Here is a 21067-nt window from a genome sequence, read left to right as displayed (position 1 = left end):
AGGGAGATCAAGAATTCGATTTTCTGGGGCAAGGTTTGGTGAGGAAATCGCGTTAGATACCAGTTGCAGTGAAGGGTAGTTCAGCAAGGGATTTCGATCCAAGGCTGAAGAATACATAGCAGAGATGCAGTGAAGTGCCAGAAGAGGCAGCACGGGCCCAAGAAGGGCTAACGCAGAGACCTGAGGAACCAGCGCAGTGGATGGAGAGGGTCGTAGAGGCTAACGCAGAGGACGCAGAGGGCTTCAGAGGTAACACTGGGAGATTCTGTGGGGCAGACTAGGAGCTGATCGACAAATCCTGAACTGGGAGAGGGTGACGCAATTCTAAAGCAGTGCTTGGAGTAGCTTTCGTTGTCCAGCACAAGGAACAATCAGAGTCACTGTGGGGTTGATCATATGGTTGTTGATTTGCCAGAATATCTATCTCTAGAGAGAGGTACTACTGCCAAGGATATTCTCTGAAGGGTGAGCCATTTCTGCCACCCTAATTGTATTCAGAAATCTGCTTCATAATACAAACCCTCTAAATGATATCAGCAGGTTATGGCATGAAAGATTTGGCCATCTAAACTATAAGTACTTGCATCAACTCAGCAAGGAAAACATGGTAGAAGGATTGCCCGCTATTAAATTCACAAGCGGTGTATGTCAAGGATGCATTCTTGGCAAGCATCCGGAGAAAAAGTTTGACAAAGGGAAGGCACAGAGAGCTTCTTCACCTCTTGGGCTGATTCACAGTGACATCACGGGCCCATTCCCGCAGCCTTCAATCAGTAAGGCTCGATATGTACTCACCTTCATAGATGATTTCTCTCGCTTTACTTGGGTATTTTTTTCTGAAATTAAAATCGGAAGTATTTGAATGCCTTATAGAATTTAAAGCACTTGCTGAGAATGAGTCTAGGTGTAAGATTAAGATACTCTGTACTGATAATGGGGGGGAGTATGTCAACAAAGATGTGCAGCAACTTTGTATTGATGCAGGTATACAACTACAACACACAGTGCCATATACACCATAGCAGAATGGTGTCACGGAGAGGAAAAACTGGTCGTTAAAAGAGATGGCCAATTGTATGTTGCAGTCCAAATCATTAGCTCCTGAGCTATAGGCTGAAGCTATTAATTATGCAGCGTACATTCAGAACCACATTCCTCACAAAGCACTCAAAGGCACCACTCCATTTGAATGTTGGACCAGTAAGAAATCGAAAGTGTCGCACTTTCGCATTTTTGGTTCACGAGCATGGGCTCACATTTCGACAGATAAGAGGAAGGCTTTAGAGCCTCAAAGTGTTGAATGTATCTTTGTTGGATATCCTGATAGTGGCAAAGGATATAGATTGCTAGACTCTCACACTGAAATGTTCCTTGTAGCTCGAAGTGTGAAGTTTGAAGAAGAATCCCTGCATGATTTTTCAGTAGACCCTGCCGAGGAACCACTTGTTGCCACTAATGAGCAATCTGAAACTTCTTTGAGCACTTCAGAGCAGCCATCAGAGAAGCCTCTTGGGTCTGATTCAGAGGATGAGGAGTAGGTCATGGCTGCTCCAACTCAGCTGCCAACTTGGGCAGAGAAAACCCTGCAAGATGCGGGTGAACTAGTCAGTGATCCTGCGGATGCAAGAAGGACTAGATCACAGTTTTTTGGGGCTCCTCAAGCCCTGGCTGCCACCGAACCATTGCTTCCCATACATTGCTATATGACACTTGGTTCAGATCCACAGTCACACTCTGAGGCTGTTGGAAACCCGCTTTGGGAGGCTGCCATGGATGAAGAGTACTCTGCTCTCATGGAAAACAACACATGGGACTTGGTTCCACTTCTGAAAGGAAGAAAGCTTGTTCGATGCCGATGGATCTATCGAACAAAGATTGTTGCAGATGGTGAGATCAGCAAGTACAAAGCTCGACTTGTTGCAAAAGGATACTCACAGGTACATGGCATAGACTACACAGAGACATTTGCACCTATTGCAAAAATGGACTCCATTCGACTAGTTTTAGCTGTTGCTGCTTCTCGCAAATGGGAAGTTCATCACATGGATGTGAAGAGTGCATTTCTTCATGGAGATCTCAAAGGAGGAGATATATATGGAGCAACCACAGGGATACATTTGGAACTCTTCCCTCGTTTGCAAATTAAAGAAATCTTTGTATGGCATAAAACAGGCTCCCAGAGCCTGGTATGCAAAGATGGATTCTTTCCTCCTTTCCATTGGATTCTTTCGATGCAAATCTGATCTAAATGTTTATTTGCTCCAACATGATGATTTCCTTCTATTGATAGTACTTTATGTAGATGATTTACTGATGACAGGGAACCTTACCTCAGCTATTGATTCAGCAAAATCAGCATTGCACAATCGATTTTCCATGCCAACCTTGGGACTGTTTCACTACTTTCTTGGTCTTGAAGTTTCTCAGTCTACTTCAGGGATCAAGATGGCACAGTCTAAGTATGCATCAGATCTACTTGTCCGCTTTCAGATGACAGAATTCAAGCTAGCAGCATCTCCATTTCTTTCGGAGATCAGATTTGAGGATGTGGGTACTACACCTTTGGTGGACAGTACATTGTATCGACAGTTGGTTGGGAGTTTGTTTTATCTTACTCACACCCGACCTGAGATATCTTTTGTAGTAGGAGTTTGTTCCAAATATATACAGGAGCCCCATGAGCTTCACCGGAAAGCTGCAAAGAGAATCCTTAGATATGTGAAAGGTACTTCCAGTTTTGGTATCTTTTATGCTGCAGATTGCCCACTTTCACTGATTGAGTACACAGATTCTGATTGGGTTGGCGATGGTATAGAACGCAAGTCCACCTCTGGTTATGTTTTCAGCTCTGGTTCAAGGCCTTTTTGCTGGTCTAGCAAGAAGCAATCCACGATTGCTTTATCTACAGCCGAGGCAGAGTATAGAGGTGCAGCGAATGCAGCTACACACGTTGTTTGGTTGTAGGGGCTTCTCTCCGAGTTTGGTATTCAATATCCACTTCCGACTGTCATATTTTGTGACAATCAGGGGTCCATTCAAATATTGATTGATCCAGTTCATAGGCAGAGGACCAAGCACATCGAGATTCACATGCATTACATCTGCGAGTTGATTCGTGACCAAGTCATATCACTACAGTACTGCCCCACTGAGTAGCAGGTTGCAGACATCTTCACCAAGTCTTTCACTGAAAAGAAATTTTCAGAACTGAGAGCTATGCTTGGAGTGGTGGAGACAGTTGAGTAGGCCCTTTTGGCCACTTAGCCCTTTTTTCCTCTTTTGGGGGGGGGGGTTCCCACGAGGTTTTCCCTCTTTCTTCATTTTATGAGGATCTTTTATTTATTGTACCTGAGTACCTAACATGGCATCTTCGTCAGGACTCAATTTAGATAAGTGAGTTAGGATGAAGGGGGGTGTTGGAATATAATCCTAACATCTACATTTATTTTTTAGCCTAAGTATCCTTGAATTAGCCACATGCACTAAAAATCATGTTCGCACTTGGTTTTTGGTAAACTAGCTCAGTGGACCAACTTTCCCTTGTTTTTTGCCTTTAAAGGCTTAATATTATGGAAATATTAGTCTAACCACTTTCCTAAACCATTTAGACATCTAACTGCATCTTCACACCTAACCACACCTCATCCACTTGAGTTATTTGAGGATTGGCGCCCCACATGAAGATTCCCCCATAAATCAAGGTATTTGGTCCCCCGGACCATTTTAGCATGTTTTAAAGTTGCCTTCCTTGGGAAATGCGCCCCTCCTCATGCTTTCCTCATGGCTGATAGTTGCCATCAGTTGTCTTGAGTCATTGTTGCTAATTTAGGCCTCCCTTTATCTTTTCTTAGCCTTTTGTAGTTTTTTACTAATTTCTTCCTAGTTTTCTAGATTCGGCAATTTCTATATAACCACCTCCCTTTGGGATTAGAGGTTTGGTTGCTCATGTATTACTATTGTTTATTAATTTAATACATTGATTTTATGGAGCAAATTCTTTCTTTCCTCTCTTGAGTATCAGCGAATCACTTGTGTTTAATTTAACTAGAATTCTAGATCTATCAGAGTTTCTGCAGGAATTCTATAGTTATTATATCTAAAGAAAGAACAAAACCTCTGTCAACAGAGGCAGCACGGGCAGTGGACAGTAACATGAATGAAACCGAAAATCAAAGTGGATATGTGACAACTGTAAGTGAAAGCAAAGAAGAAAAAAATGAATCTCCAGAAATTATTCATGAACAAGCACTAAATTCTGCAAAAAATTAGGTTATGACAATTCCAAATTGTCATGAGAATATAGGTGTTCTCAAAGATAAAGATGAGCCTACTAGCCAGAAGAATTTTCAAGAAGTTGAAAAATATGACGAACATGAATTAATGACATGCCTTTTCCCTTAAAGGATGGGAAGGAACAAAAGCAATGTGAAATTTTTATAAGTGGTTATTGTTGATTTGGGGTTGCATCGGATGTGCACTAGCCACGAAATTTGGTCGACAGGTTGGGGCACATGAGATCTCCAATACCCAGAAAGGGTTTGGGCATATTCTAAACAGATCAGGAGATATTAAAATAATTAATGTTTTTAATGGAGTCCCTAAGTTTAAAATAAAATATTAATGTGTATCAATATGAATCTGTGTTAGAATGCTCCAAAAGACATGGATCAAGCCAGATCTAATCTTAGCCGTTGATTAAGGACTTAATCTCGGCCATTGAGGTGTCAACAGAAAAAGTATAAGAGGAGGCTTGAGGGGCACTTGGAGAACACACTGAGGGAGACCAGTCAGTTCAATTTCTGGAGCGGGGTTTGCTGAGAAATTAAACCAGTGGTTTGGAGAGTAGTCAAGAGGCAACAAGTATGGAACAAAGAGATGGGATATCAGCACAGAAGAGGCAGAAGAGAGTTAGAGGAAGCCATGTAGAGGTTGCGCAGAGCCAGAAGGGCCTGCGTCATCCACGCAAAGGCTACAGGAGTGACGCAGAAGCCCAGAGAGACTGCGCAGAGCCTCGTAGGCTGACATAGAGGGTTTCAGGCTGTAGCACAAGTTAGTAGGGCCTACACTAGGTTTAGGAAAGTGCTGGAAGTTTGTTTATCTGTGGGTAAGCCAGTTTAGCACCCTGTTGTACAAGAAATTGCTGAATAATAAAATCCTCCCTTGCTGCATTGGTTTTCCCACATTGGGTTTTTCCAGGGACATTAGTCCAAAATAATTGTGTCAATGTGTGCATATTTTTGTTTCTGTATTACGATGTGATATCTGCAACAGTATTTATTTTAATGTTTGTTGAAGTAATTTCATGAATAACTTATGATAAAATAAGTAGAGAAAGTAAATCAGTTGCTGCAGTGGTAGAATTTTCACAGTCATGATAAAGATTCTTTTGCACCAACAAATTTCATTGAGCAGGTCGATGAAGTGATCCAAAAAGAGCTAGTGTCCTTACTAGAGCATGACAATGCAAAATATCCCCTTGAAGAAAACTCAGTCAAGGAGAAGAAAAAGGGCAGTAAGGGCGCTCCCAATGGAAGGCCTGTTCCAATTCCTTATATAGATGATTTTGATGATGAAGAATTAAATGAGGTTGCACAGCTAATGGAAGAAGAAGCTGATGAACAGGAGGAAGAAAGGAAAGCAGCATGGGGCAAAGGAAAAAACCGATATTATAGTGCTGATAATATTGACTATGAGATCCAATCTAGTGATGATGAGCTACCGACAGTTGAAGTAAGACTGCAAAGAAAAAAATCAAAATCACTTCGTCCTGAAGACTTTGGTCTAGATGAGGATGAGGAAGACGAAAGCAATGCCAATTCAGATGCCCATGAGGAAACCCTGCAGGAGGCTGTGAAGCGACATGAAGGGGGGCTTGAAAGGAGGAAATCAAAGAAAACTTCAGATAGAGAACTGGGCAAAGATGTTGATGATGGTAAAATTGTAGCATTTGAGGAAGTCAAGAAGGATATTAATGCATTAACAAAAGAGCAGCAGATGGAAGTTGTAATGAGTGATGCTCCAGAGTTAGTGGGACTGCTATCAGAATTTAAGGATGGACTTGATAACCTGAAAATTGTTCAGGTTCTACTGCAGAAGGTGAAAGGTAACAAAAATGTAACCAAAGAAGGCATGAACTATCTGGAGGTGAAGCAGCTGTTGTTGTTGTGCTATTGCCAATCCATTGTTTTCTACTTACTTTTAAAAGCAGAAGGTCGTTATGTCCGAGATCATCCTGTGATTGCTCGTCTTGTGGAGATAATGAGATTTCTTGGATAAGATTCGGCCCATTGACAACAGACTTGAGAATCAGTTTGAAAGAATACTCAAGGAAGACAACATTGATTCAATTGAGGGTGCTCCAGCAAAATCTTCTGTGGACTTTATCTCAGCTAAGGATTTTATGTCAGAATTCAAGACAAGTGTGGTTAAAGCCAAGTCAGATCAGTCTGTGCAGGATGGTGAAGATAGAAATAAATCATTGACAGGTTCAGCCCTGGATGTTAATAATGTGGAAAAATTGATCAATGAGGATAAGGAGGCAAAAGAAATGGTTGGAGCTGAAAGTAAAGAAATGCTCAAAGAAAGAGAAAAGCTTGAAGCTTACATGAAGTACTTGAAAAGACTGGGAATGAATTTCACGAAGATAACTTGCTTTCAGACTTCGTTACTCTGTGTTATTTTAGAATATTGGTGCCATCACTGTAACCAATGGGTGCTCCCTCTCTGCGATGGAGAAGCTGAGATTAGTTGCTTTGTCTGCAACGACGGCTCCATAAAACGAATTGGGCGAGAGGCCGTAGATCATTTTTCCTACCCTCAGGCTATCATGGGAACTTCAGATAATGAAACCCAACGAAACAGTTACAACACGCTACCATTTGCAACTGCAATAGAAGCAATGGCCATCGTTACCGTTTCATGAAAGCACTTACTTGCCAATTGCACAGTATGCATGAAGGACTTTCAGGTGGGAGAGGTGGCAAGTGAGATGCCTATCAGCACTTCTACCATTCCGACTATATCGTCTAGTGGCTGGGTGTCAAGCGTCGTCCCAAATTTACGTGCCGCAGGTCAAGCGTCATCACGGTCGAAAGGTCAACGTGGAGCGTTGTGTTGGTTTGGCATCAATTCAAGACGTGGATCAGTGCGTGGAAATGACATTGTATACGTCGTCGATTTGCGCGATATGAATGTTGTGTTAACCATACGAATGGTCAACGTGTGTCGACACACCGATTCAGCGATCGGATGCTTCCAATACACGTGCTCCACACCAACCAAAAACAAAAACAAAAACAAAAAGGGTGTGATTCCGTATACATAAATTAGTTCAAATCACATATCAATTATATATATAATTATAAATTAATTAATTAACTTAATTAATTTGATTATATAATTTAATTATTTCAAATATATATAAATATATATATATATATATATATATTTATATTATTTATTTAGAAAAATAATAATAATAATAATAAATTAATTAAAAAGAAAAAAAATAGAGTTATAATAAAAAATAAAAACAAAAAAAAAATCGATAATCTTGGATTCAAGACAGTGTTACCAAGCGAATTATACAAGCAGAGGTGCCAATGGTGTCAAGTTACATATGCCGAGATGACAAATGCAAACTGAAGGAAACTGTCGACAATAAGCTTTGAGGACAAAGCTTCTGAAGGAAGGGGCTATGTTATGAATATAATTCATAACAAGTAAATAAATAAAATAAATGTAAATATTAAATAGTCAAATATTGATTATGTTAAATAGTCATCAAGTTAAGTGAAAAAGCATATCTAAAAAGACATGCCCAATCACGAAAAGGTATATATATGCGGGTCCTCATTGTAACATTCATCACTTATATATTTTTATATATAATAAATTATTATTACAAATACCTCTCGTGTATTTTTACATTGAAGCCTACAAGCTATTAGTTTTGATGTTGCACCAGACATATCCCATTTAACTCTCTAAGTCAATTCATGGTGGAGCCAAAGAGAGTGCATTGGATAGCAGGTAAGCATGTGTTGTGGTATTTGTGTGGCATAGTCAAGCATGGGATCAGGTATGCTCGAGGTGATGGTGTCAGATTGGTGGGCCATAGTGATGCAGGCTGGGCAAGGAACATTGTGGATCGAAAAAGCACTTACGGGTGCTACTTCAGCATGGGATCAGGAGTTGTTTCTTGGTATAGCAGGAAGCAGAAGTCTGTGGCACTGAGTTCAGCCGAGGCAGAGTACATAGCAGTGAGCATGGCTACATGCGAGGCCATATGGCTTCAGAAGTTGTTGGTAGCCTTGTTTGGTTAGAGGATAGAGATGACAGTGATACACTACGACAATCAGAGTTGCATCAGGTTGTCAAAGAATCTGGTGTTTCATGACAGGTCCAAGCATATAGACATCAGGTACCACTTCATCAAGGATTGTGTGCAGCGCAAGATTGTCCAACTACAGTATATACCTACAGATGAGCAAGTAGCAGATATTTTGATGAAGGATTTGGGGAAGGTGAGGTTCATCTTCTTCAGAGACAAGTTGGGTGTTATGCAGAACACCTTCCTCGCTAAGAGGGAGTGTTAGTTTGTGTAGCTCGAATAGGTGTTCTAGTCTCAGTTTGTGTCTATGAGGCTAGGGAACACATTTTCTCCAATACCCGAAATTGGTTTCCCGAGAAAAGGCTCTAATTAGATTTAATTAAGCACTTAATTAATTTTCCTAAGTCTAACTTAGGGAAATACCTTAATTAATCAGTATCAGTGGGGGTAAATCGATTTTTATCTAGATACATACAAAAAAGTCACTTAATGGAGTCAAGATCATCTTAGCCATCGATTGTGATTAGATCATGATCGTTGATTCGTCAACGGGAGATTATAAGAGGAAATCAATGGACATTTGGAGAAGACATGAAGACACAAATATGCAGTGAGAGCAAGAGTGCAGAGGCAACGCAAGGACATCAGTAGCAAGGTTTCACTAGAGATAGTCGGAGAGATCCTTCAAAAATATTTCTAGGGAAATTAAGAGATCGGTTTTTCTGAAGTGAGAGGCCGATTTTCCAGCAGTGCAAGTTTCTCTAGCAAGGGGTGTGTATTACCCAGACAAGCAGTTGGCATTGCTCAGAGAGGAAAATTTCCAGGGCAAGGATATTTGCATTAGAGAGATCGATTTGCATAGGAGGATCAATTTGCCAGATGCAACAAAGATTTTCCAGTGGAGGAAGAGATTACTTACCCAACCAGTGCAAGTTTCCAGGAGGCCCGAGCTCCCCAGCCAGGCTGCACGTGTGGGCCGAAATCATCTTCCCAGAGAGGTCGAATTTATTTTGGTGGGTTGAACAACTTCTAGGAGGTCAAAGGATCATCCAATGCCTAACACACCATTCTACTGCATACTACCCTCAGGGCAATGGATGTTGATTTTTTGAAGGGTCTTCTAAACTAATAATTACTTCTTCTTATTTTTTTATTAGTCTTTTCTTGAATTCACATTTATCATATAGTAATTACACAAAAGATCTCATCAGTGGAAACAAAATGTCAATAGGATCACAAAGAGACAACCAAAAAAGAAACACAAGAATTTACCATGGGAAAACCCACATGGGGGAAAAGCCGAGCAACCTTTTCCTTATAGAAATCATTAAGTTCAAGCCAAACATAAGGTCAAATTGACTAGTAACATAGCGCTAGTCACACCTCATCAAACTTCCCTCTTGTCAAGTCAAACTGATGTCCAATGGACTCAACTAGGTCTAATCTGCTAGGGCCGAATTTTGGCCTACTTCTGCACCCAAGAATCTTGGTTTTGCTCCTTTGGTATGCCCAAACACTCTACCTTTGATTTGTACTTACACTACCTCAAATTCGTCTTACTCTTTGCTTTGGATTTGACTTATTTTCTGCCTCAAATTCATCTTACACTATACTTCAAACTTGTCTTATTCTCTGCCTCAGATTCGTCTTGTTATTGTCTTCAAATGGTCTAAATTGCTTGCTTGGGTAGGAGGATGAAATGACTTTATATAGTCATCTATGAGGTCGAATGGGTGTCTATTTCAACTGGACCGACTTGAAATTAGGAGGGCCAACTTTGAGCCTTTTGGATTCAAAATTCAAATTTCAAAAAATTAAAAATTCTTTCTTTTAAAACCGACATGAAGAACATCTCTTATATTTTTCACTATGTGCATTTCAAGGGAAGAAATATTAATTATGAAGATCGGCCATAGCTACAAAATTCAACACTCCCTCTTAGCTAGGGAGGTAGTCATAATGACTATCTAGATGTTCTCTTGTTGACAAATTTCTTTAGGACAAGGTTATAACAATTCATCATCAGCGTCAACATCATTTAATTACCAGTCAACAACTCTGACTCATGGTAAATCAACATCATCAACTACTTACCATAATTCTGGTCGGTAACTTTGAACTATGGTGCACCATAATCATGGTCAATACTCTTGACACATGGTACATCATTAGCATCATCTAGTCACCATGATTCTGGTCGACGCCTATGACCAATGATATACAATATAGTTCTTAATTTTAGTTAACAATTGTATGTTCTATGCTTACCACAATTACTTCAATGTCCTTTAAGCAGCCAATGACAATTTCAACTTTAGATTTCCAACTGCAATCACATTAACCATAAATCACATTGACCGTAACTGTAAATAAAACATGAATAATAAAATGCGAAAGATAAACCAAGACAAGAGGACACCAGATTTGGCGAATGCTAGAGAAAAACCCCAAGGTGGGGAAAACCCTTTGATCAATTCTTCGTATTATTATATCGAATTTAAAGCAGAGAGAGAGAGAGTACAAAAGTCAAAATTGACTTGCCAAATCACAATCAAAACAACCCTGTCAAATCTGTAATCAACAGTAATCAAATTTTGCCCTATCCAGAAAGTCAATGTAGGCCAATGCAATAGCAAATCATCCTCTATGCAGATCGGTCATACCCAGTCAAACTTGGCCTTCTAAGGTGGTCAAAGTCAGCCCAAAACAGTCTTGAAAGCAGCGGTCAAACTTGGTCAACTTCTATAGTCAATTTTTGCGGTCAGCGTTGTAGTCAACCCTGCAATTGGCCTGTGGTCAAAGTCAACATAATGCCTCAGTTCTTGCGCCAATAAATGCGGTCGGCAAAAAATGAAATTTGGACTGAAAAATCACAGTCAAATGTGGTCAAAACCAATGTTGTGAACATCGGCATGGGGATAAAATCGGCAAGGGTCCGAAAAACAAAAAAATCGGGAAAATATCGGTAAAAATCAGCAAACATCGCCAAAATTAAGATACCATAAAAATATCTTTAAAAATCGGCAAACATCGGCTAGGCCAAAAAATCGTGATTTCGAGATAAAATCGAGATGTTATCAAGATGTTCGCAACACTGGTCTAAACACCCCTGGTCAATGCTGGTCAAACTTGCAATACACTGAAATTTTGGCCCTGTAATTTGTCCTGTAATTCGTCCTTCTGCTGCCACATGTGTGATCAGATGAGGATAGAGAAGAATGCGTGTGATGAGATGATGCCAAATGAGGTTTGAGGTCTCTCATATTTATACAAGTCATTGAAGGTGAAGAGACATGTCTCTTGGGCTTTATGAGCCTACATGATAAGGTGCCCGACCTTGACAATTTCCACATGTGTGGGCATAGATTCAAAACACATTTCTAATTATCCAAATTTAATGATATTTAGGTCGATTTTGGTCCTCTCGAAAAGAGGAATTCAATGTAATAATCATCTCCATCAAATGACATGTCCAAAGTGGAATTTGGCCCTAGTTGCCAATTTTAACACTCCCTCTCAACTAGGGAGAATTTCACCTGCCAATCCATTCATCATCATGCCATTTTGTCATCATGTATCGTTCTTTGCATCTCATCCCAACTATGTTGAACATTGATGTAATAATGAAGAAGAATCAATCAAGAGTGAGTCACAAGACCTTACCACTCTCCACTAACCAAAGTCAGTCCAGGGGTAGAACCCCAATCACACTTGATCACAGATCAAGTCCTTGAACACCATGCATCCTAGACATAGGGCATACATTAGTACACGATGCATCCATCTATAGTGCTATGGTCCCTATCCACTTTTCCCAACTCATTGACCAGATGAGAGGTACTTCCCATGAGTCCCAGACTACATGGATAGGATGTGTGCTGGGGAATCCATAGGAGAAGGTGAAACACTCATACTGCTCATATGCCATAGGAGAAGGTGAACCATTCATCCTATGCATATATCATCAATCGTAGGGGACGGTGAACCACTCACCCTATGGTCGCTCATAGATCAAAGAAGTACCCAAAGCAGCCATGAGCTCCCAGAACTCAGTGTCTAACTCAAGCGGGACCCTTATGAGAGGGTCCTTCCACGACTCCAAGTCTCTCTCGGAAGGCTAGGAATTTGACCTTCCCCAAGGACTTCATGAGAATGTCAGCAATTTTCTCATCAATCTTAATGTGTTGGAGCCTTATTGCTCCTCGTTGTACCATATACTGGATAAAGTAGTACCTAATATCGATGTGCTTGGAGCAGTCGTGGAACACGGGATTCTCTGAAAGGAAAATCCCACTCTGGTTATCGCAATAGATCACGGTGGTATCCAGCACGTGCTCAAATAGTTCATTGAAGAGTTTCCTCAACCATATAGCTTCACAACAGGCCATACTAATTGCAATTTATTTAGCCTCGACGGTGCTTAGAGCAAACAATTTTTGCTTTCTACTCATCTAAGAAATTGAAGCAGGTCCCAATGAGAAGCAACATCCAGACGTGCTCTTTCAATCCACCACACTGCCTGCCCAGTCAGCATCAGAATATCCATGAAGCCTCAAATTCCCAGCAGTGTATCTCAACCCATAGTTGATTGTGCAACAGAGATATCTCAAGAGATTCTTAGCAGCAATCCAATGTATGTGATGAGACTCAACCACAAATTGACTCAAAGTATTCACAGTGAAGCATATGTCTAGACAGGAGTTTACCAAGAACATCAAGGGCCCCCCACAAGTTGTTGATACTCTAAAAGGTTTGCCAATTCGGGCTCAACAAAACTTCCACATAGCTTTTTGAAGTTGAGTTCCATCAGAGTAGACATAGATTTGCAATCCATCATCCCACATCTCTCTAGCAGTTTCACAATGTATTCTCCTAGAGAAAAGAAAATCTCGCCTGGCTTTTCCTGACCTCTAGGCCTAGGAAGTAGTGCATCAGTCCTAGGTCTTTCATCTCGAACTCGAAAGTCAACTCCCTCTTGCATTGATAAATGAGAGGATCTACACCAGCCAGAAAGAGATCATCAATATAAACGACCAAAATGAGAGGCATGTCCATTTCAACCTTGAAGTATAGGTTAGGATCAGCATAGCTCCTTGTAAATCTCAGCTTTACGAGATAACTATCAATCCTCTCATACCAATCCCTAGGGGCTTTCTTCAACACATAGAGAGCTTTCTTCAACCTACATACATGTGTCCTTCGATCTTGTACTTCAAACCCCTAAGGTTGTTCCAAGTAGACTTCCTCCTTAAGCGAGCCATGCAAAAAAACAGTCTTGATATCCATTTGATGTAGGCTCCATCCTTGATTGGCAGCGAGAGCAATTATTGATCGGATAGTGGTATATCGAGCAACGAACCTGGACTTATATTTTTTAGCACTCCCATCATCTCCATGTTTAATTTTGTAAAGCCATTTAAAAGTGACCACAGACTTGTCCTTGGGTCTAGGCACCACATCCCAGACATCATTCTTCATGATTGACTCATACTCCTCATTCATCACATCTTTCCAAACTTCGCGTTTTAAGGCTTCCTCGAACGTGCATGCTTTAGCTTGAACAATATTACTCATAGCAGTGAAATAACCTTAATACCTGTTCGACTTCTTACTTTCGTAAAATGTCGCTCTTGGAGCAATATGTCTTTCAGCATCTTCGAGAGTATCTTTGATACATAGTGGACGTTTCCTTGAGGTAGAGTTATCACCAGGAGGTGGATCGACAGGATCCATCGAACCTTCAACATTTTGCATAAGCTCATCTATCGAAGGTTCATCATCTTTTTTGCAGCATTATCATCGTCCATCCTTGGGACAAGGAGATCGCTGGCTTTCCCAAGGGCGGTGCCTTCACTAAAGGTGACATCACGACTTACTTCCACATCTATTTGACTAGGCACATAGATTCTATATGCCTTTGAATTTTCACTGTAGCCAACGAATATTTCTTTCTTCCCAAAAGCTTCCAACTTATTCCTTTTCTCTTTAGGCACGTGAAAAAATACGAGACACCCAAATATTAGAAAATGAGAAATATCAAGTTTCTTACCAGTGAAGACTTCCTCAGATGTCTTGAAATCCAAGGCTTGATGTGGGCTCCTATTTTGAACATATACGGTAGTGTTGGAAGCTTCTCCCCATAAGAACTTTGGTAGGCCTTAATCATGGAGCATGGGACAAGTGGCTTCCATGATTGTTCGATTCTTCCTTTCAACAACGCCATTCTGTTCAAGAGTGTATGGAACTGTTGACTCCCTCTTAAAGCTAGCATCTCTACAAAAGTCATTGAATTCATTTATTCATATTCGGTTCCCTTGTCAATCCTCAATATCTTGATCATCTTCCCTGTTTGATTTTCCACCAATGCTTTCAAAGAATGGAGCCATTTGAACACTTCACCTTTCCTTTTCAAGAAATAGATCCATGTTCTGTGAGAGTAGTCATCCACAAAGATTGCATAATATGAGTATCCTCCTAATGATGTTATGGGCAACATACCAGACATGTCAAAATGGACCAATTAAAGAATATCGGTTGTCTTACTTTCACTAGAAGGGAACGGTCCCTTAGTGTGTTTCCCAACTGCACAACCCTGACAAACACCTTTATGATTCATGTTAAACTCGAGCATACTTGTGACCATCTTCCCTACCCCAGGTAAGGCTTTGTTATTTAAGTGGAAAAATCTTTAGTTCCATAGCTTAGATTGAAGAGAAGTATTGCTTGCCAAAGCTCCCAAAGGACTTCCTCACCCTTGATAGAGACCATCAACCCTAAATCCAAGAGTAAATGCATCTTTAGGGTTTCTTTGCCAAATGTGTACCTTTGCATCAATGAATGCTACTTTGAAGTCGTTATCTTCCATCATAGAATAGACACCAAGTCCTTCAAATTGGGCAAATACAATAATTCTTGAAGATGAATTGTTTGACCTTGGTTCAAGTGAAGAGTCACAGTACATATTCCTTTCACAGGGTAGGTGGCATTATCTCCAAAAGTATGATCTTCAAATTAGTTTTCTTTTCAACCAAATTTGAGAGGGCCTCCTTGTACCCAGTGAAGTCCCTTGAGGCTCCACTATCAATCAACCAATGATCCAATGTATCCGGCGTAGAGGTAGTAGATAGAGCAGAAATAAGATAAAACTCATCTTGTTTTTCTACACTTTATTACTTTCATCATATCTGGCATTTCTTGTCCCCTTGAAAGGTCAACCATTTCCGTTTCGAGCAGTGGGAGCATTCCTCTCTCCTTAGTTGTTGAACCCATTGTGCCTTTGATTGCCATTTCCTTTGAAATTGTTGTGGTTGACGTTGTCATCACCCCTTGGAGAATTCTTCTTGTGAGGACACTCTCTGGCATAATGGTCAAACTTGTTGCAATTGTAGCACCTTCCTTTTCTTCCTTCTTTGAATCCCTTGGAGGGCAGAGAAGGTAGTAGGTTCATTTCCATTCGAGGGTTTATATCTCTCCATCATCCTTGTCTCCTCTTGAGTGCATCTAGCCAATAACTCATCAAAACCAGGTATCTTGTCATTGTTGAGAATAGTGGTGACAAATACATCCCAAGGTCTTGAAATACCTCCAAGTGCAATGAGAGTGAGCTCCCTGTCAACAATAACTTCTCCAATAGATAGTAGGTCATTCTTGATTTGAGTTATTCTCATGAAGTAGGATTGGATAGACTCCCCTTTATCCATCTTGATGTCCTTCAACTTGTTTTTGAGAAAGAGGATTTGATTTGCATTGTTCACTTTGAACATCCCAACCAGCTTATCATACATCTCCTTAGATGTTCCTAAATCAAAAATAGGCAACCAAATGCTTTTGAATGGAATCAATGATAATTTTCTTAGCTTTAAACTCACCTTTCTTATACATCATCTCAAGGTTACGAGGGAGCGTCCCCCCCCCCCGGGTCTAATCCGCTCTCGGAGCACGCGTCAAGCAGGAGCACATCAGGAGCGACCCCGGGAGCGCGCTCACTAAAAATATTTTCTCTCCCTACCTATTAAGGAGCTATTGAAGATTGGAAACAATTTTTTTTGAGTGGGGCAACCTAATGTTCAAGCTTATGGCCCTAGTGTTTATATGTAGTTCATGGTAATGTTATATTCTTAAAGGAAAAGTGACATTCTCCTTTATCTTTCATTTTCATCCTTTTACTTAAATTTTTAACATTACCATAAAATGACTCTGGATGTTTGAAAGTGGTTTCAACCTCATTGGATTTCATATGGAGAAAATAGAATTTTAGATCTCACTCAAAATCCAACAGACTTATCATTTTTTTAGGATTTCAAGATTGTCGGGGATTGCAATATTTCCATTGGATATTGTCGTGTACTAGGGTATGGAATTTGTATTTAATCAAAAGCACCAAGCCCTCTTTGCGAGGAGACTCCCAATAATCAAGAGCACCTAGGGTACTAGGGTACCAAGGTCGTTTAACTATGCAGGAGGAAACTCCCAATAAAGCACTAGACAAAAAATTAGAAATTTCTCATGGCAAGAGGGTCAAGCAGTAGATAATAGATTTACTTGTATTTGACTCTTTCATATTTATTATGGTATTTTTGTAAACAATATATGACAAATTAAGTTTGAAGTTTGGAGTTGGCATTTATAACTCATTGGTAATGAATTATGAATATGATGCTTCGTGAAAGTTCAAGTTGAAACATTTCATTTCATGTTAGATATTCTTTGTTATCCTTTGGTTACTTGGTAATGGGAATGGTTACAAGTACAAGCTACAACTTTAGTGATCAATGATGATAAATGTTATATATTGAATCTTGAAAGCTTGAAACTTTAAGATTGATGAATCATGAGACTCAATATGTTGTATGTTACTAACTTGTCGATATGGTTGATGAAGATTATAACTTCTAGATCATTGATGTTATATGGTTCAATCCATGTTTTTATGTTTTTTTATAACTAATTCATCATTCTACGTGCTTTTGTTGACATATATGCATCAAAATATATATTATATTTAAATTCGCTCCCGATTAGCTCCCAAACAAGGAGATCTTGAAAATGTCGCTCTGCACTTTTTCTCCCGCTCCCAAGTAACCTTGCTTCATCTTAGCAGCAACCAGAGAATTTGAAGGAAGCTCCACCACTTTTCCCTACACATAGTCCATTGCATCATGCTCTTCCAAAGTCAAGTCCAAATTCATTTTCCATGCATGATAATCAGATTTGTCATTGATCTTGTCCTTGGTCTTCAAGTAGGATGTAGAAACCGTAGAGACTTGTCGAATAGTTTTGTAAAACAAATTTCTCTTAGTGATTGTTTTTCTCTTTCTTGCTTGGGCTTTGTCTTCACCTGGGCTCTGATACCATGTTAATTTTAGTTAACAATGGTACATTCTATGCTTAGCACAATTACTTCAATGTCCTTTAAGCAACCCAATGACAACTTCCTATTTAGATTTCCATTTGCAATCACATTAACCAAAAATCACATTGACAGTAACTGTAGATAGAACATGAATAATAAAATGCAAAAGACAAACCAAGACATGAGGACCCCAGACTTGGCGAATGCCAGGGAAAAACCCCAAGATGGGGAAAACCCTTTGATCAATTCTTCTTATTATTATATCAAATGTTCAGCGAAGAGAGAGTACAAAAGTCAAAATTGACTTGCCAAATCATAGTCAAAATTGACTTGCCAAATCACAGTCAAAACAACCCTGTCAAATTTGTAGTCAATAGCATTCAAATTATGCCCTAACCAGAAAGTCAACGTAGGTCAACACAACACCAAATCATCCTCTATGTAGCTCAGTCATACCAAGTCAAACTCAACCTTCTAAGGTGGTCAAAGTCAGCCCAAAAAAGTCCTGAAAATAGTGGTCAAACTTGGTCAACTTTTGTGGTCAACCCTGCGATTGATTTGTGGTCAAAGTCAACAAAATGCCTCAGTTCCTATGCTAATAAATGCGGCCTGCCAAAAACGAAATTTTGACCCAAAAATCGCAGTCAAATGTAGTGAAAACACCCCTAGTCAATGTTGGTCAAACCTACATCAGAGTCTAAAATTTTGGCCTTGTAATTCATCATTCTACTGCCACACATGTGAGGAAAAGAGATCCCCAATAAGTTGTACGAACCAATCAAATGAGGAGAGAGAAGAATGTGTGTGATGAGATGATGCCAAATGAGGTTTGAGGTCTCTCATATTTATACAAGTCATTGAGGGTGAAGAGACATGTCTCTTGGGCTTTATGAGCCTACATGATGATGTGGCCGACCTTGACAATTTGCACATGTGTGGGCATAAATTCAAAAATATATTTCTGATTATCCAAATTTAATAATCTTTAGGTCGATTTTGGTCCTCTCGAAAAGAGGAATTCAATGCAATAATCATCTCCATCAAATGAGTTGTCCAAAGTGGAATTTGGCCCAAGTTGGCAATTTTACAATAGTCCTAGTTCACAATCATCCTGGTTAATCTCTTTGACTCATCGTGAAACCCTAGGGACACAATCAATTTTAATATTCTAGTCCCACATCCAAAGGCCTCACTCTGGGTCATGATGCTAAATGCCCTTACTCAACCTTTTTGGAGAGTAATCCTAAGTATAATGTTCAAACATACTCACTCAACTAAGTGGTTTTGTGTTATGAATATAATTCATAACAAGTAAATAAATAAAATGAATGTAAATATTAAATAATCAAATATTGATTAGGTTAAATGGTCATTAAGTTAAGTGAAAAGGCATGTCTAAAAAGACATGCCCAGTCATGAAAGGACACCTTCTTAGGTATATATATGCGGGTCCTCCTTGTAACAATCATCACTCATACATTTTTATTATAATAAATTATTATTATAAATACCTCTTGTGTATTTTTATATTCAAGCCTCCAAGCTATTAGTTTTCATGCTTCAGTAACAGTTTTTATGTTTCAGTGGTATCAGAGCCATGGCGCACAATATAATGATGCAAGCCTTTGAACGTTGTTCGCCGCACAATGTGCCATTAAGTTCACGCCCTGAATGCGTTGAACAATTTAATAAAATTCAAGAAGCATTTCAGCGTTTAGAAAAATCATTTGCAGAAGTTAAAGCATGTCGAAAGGAAATCGATAATAAGGGAGATAATAGCGACAGTGAAGAAACGAAACTAGGTGAAGGAGGAGAAGAAGATTTTGATCAGAATGATGATAATGAAAATGAAGAAACTGATATGAATGTGGAAAATGTTGAAGAAGAGGTTATGTCAAATACAGATATGATAGTAAAGATGAATATGTATCCTTTATAGCTAGTATCCAAAACCAGTGTACCACTGAGGAAAGATATGACAAGAAATCCTCAGAAATGGAGAGAAAATGTGATCATTTAGATGCTACTCAAAAAGTGGAACCAAAGTCCACTATTTTGGATTCACGGGCTGTGAATGATGATTTTAATATGGATGAGTCTAGTGAACTGGCATTTATGGGGAAGAAGAAATCAGAATATTTCAGGATGGCTGCAAATCCAAAGAACTATAAGCTTTTACGAACAAGGAATAATGATGAGAATTGGCAAGAAGAAAAAGAACTGACGCTGAAGGAGAAGGCAAAGCCACATATTTATACAATTATAAAGTTTGTCAGAGATTAAGATCTTTCTAATCAGATTGGTAAGGACGTATATTTCAATCTTGTCGATCATGATAAGTTCCAGACGTTGCAGATTCAGTGTAGGAATTTACAGGGTAAGTTCCTCAGACAGAACACCAAAGGACACCGCTCACAAACAAATCGCAGAACAATACACCAGTACTTTTGACGTGGTTAAAACCCTCAAAGAGGGAAACAGTCCACGGCCTGAGCCAACGCGGCCACTTCAGGCAATTTATTAATAAAAGAATGAAAATTTACATAAGCTTCTCTCATGCACGGTTAACCTACAAATCACTCTCCATGCTCTTTAAATAGAGATCATGGACCAATCGGGTGTTAAGCCACGGATCAAGTGTCAGTAATACCGAGGAAGAGAATGAACCGTGGGATCACTACATATCATGACCGTCGGATTGTAAGTTACAAAATGTACATAGTAAAGAAACACACTTTACCTAACTCTATACTAGACCAAGTTGTACTTAACTATTTCCTATGTGTCGGAATATCCTAACATCCCCCCTTAAGAACAACTTGGGATAGGATTGAAGGATTTACAAATATGACACAATAGGAGAAGGAAGGAGGCACTACAGCCTATCCCCCCTTAGTGACAACTTCCTGAACTCCAACCATAAATCGAAGTTTAGTGAACTTCGCATCTATGAGAGCCTTTGTAAAGATGTCTGCAACTTGATCATCTGTTGAACAATATTGCACTTCAAGAACATGGTCATGAATGAGCTTTCTGATGAAGTGCATGTGCAGTTCAATGTGTTTGCTGCGCTGATGTTCGACTGGATCTTTGCATAGTTGAATGGCACTTTGATTATCACACCAAAGTGTAGTCGGATGTTGCAGCTGAAAGCCAAACTCTGACAAGATCTGACGAAGCCACAAGGCTTCCTTACTAGCTTCTACGGCACCACGATACTCTGCTTCTGCTGAAGAAAGAGAAATGGCACCTTGTTTCTTGCAAGCCCATGTAATAGGTCCTGAACCAAGAGTGAACACATAACCTGCAGTAGACTTCCGATCATCAAGGTCACCAGCCCAATCGGAATCAGTGAAACCAACCAATAGAGGAGATGCTTCGAC

General features: G+C 39.7%; 1 protein-coding gene and 1 pseudogene across 2 annotated transcripts in view; one reads left to right on the top strand and one right to left on the bottom strand.

Annotated features, from left to right (window-relative positions):
• Positions 1–21067, bottom strand: part of LOC149245297 (Alkaline-phosphatase-like family protein) — a 377731-nt gene that overhangs the window by 123358 nt on the left and 233306 nt on the right. The gene's annotated exons all lie outside the window — the stretch shown is intronic.
• LOC149245298 (uncharacterized) lies at positions 1365–6922 on the top strand (annotated as a pseudogene).

The sequence above is a fragment of the Pinus tabuliformis genome, chromosome 7 (genome assembly GCF_031772625.1).
Source record: "Pinus tabuliformis cultivar Carrire ecotype Pingquan chromosome 7, CPIR1, whole genome shotgun sequence".
In the NCBI taxonomy this organism is placed as follows: domain Eukaryota; kingdom Viridiplantae; phylum Streptophyta; class Pinopsida; order Pinales; family Pinaceae; genus Pinus; species Pinus tabuliformis.
The sequence above is the reverse complement of the archived record's forward strand: the minus strand, read 5'-3'. Positions and strand labels throughout refer to the sequence as shown.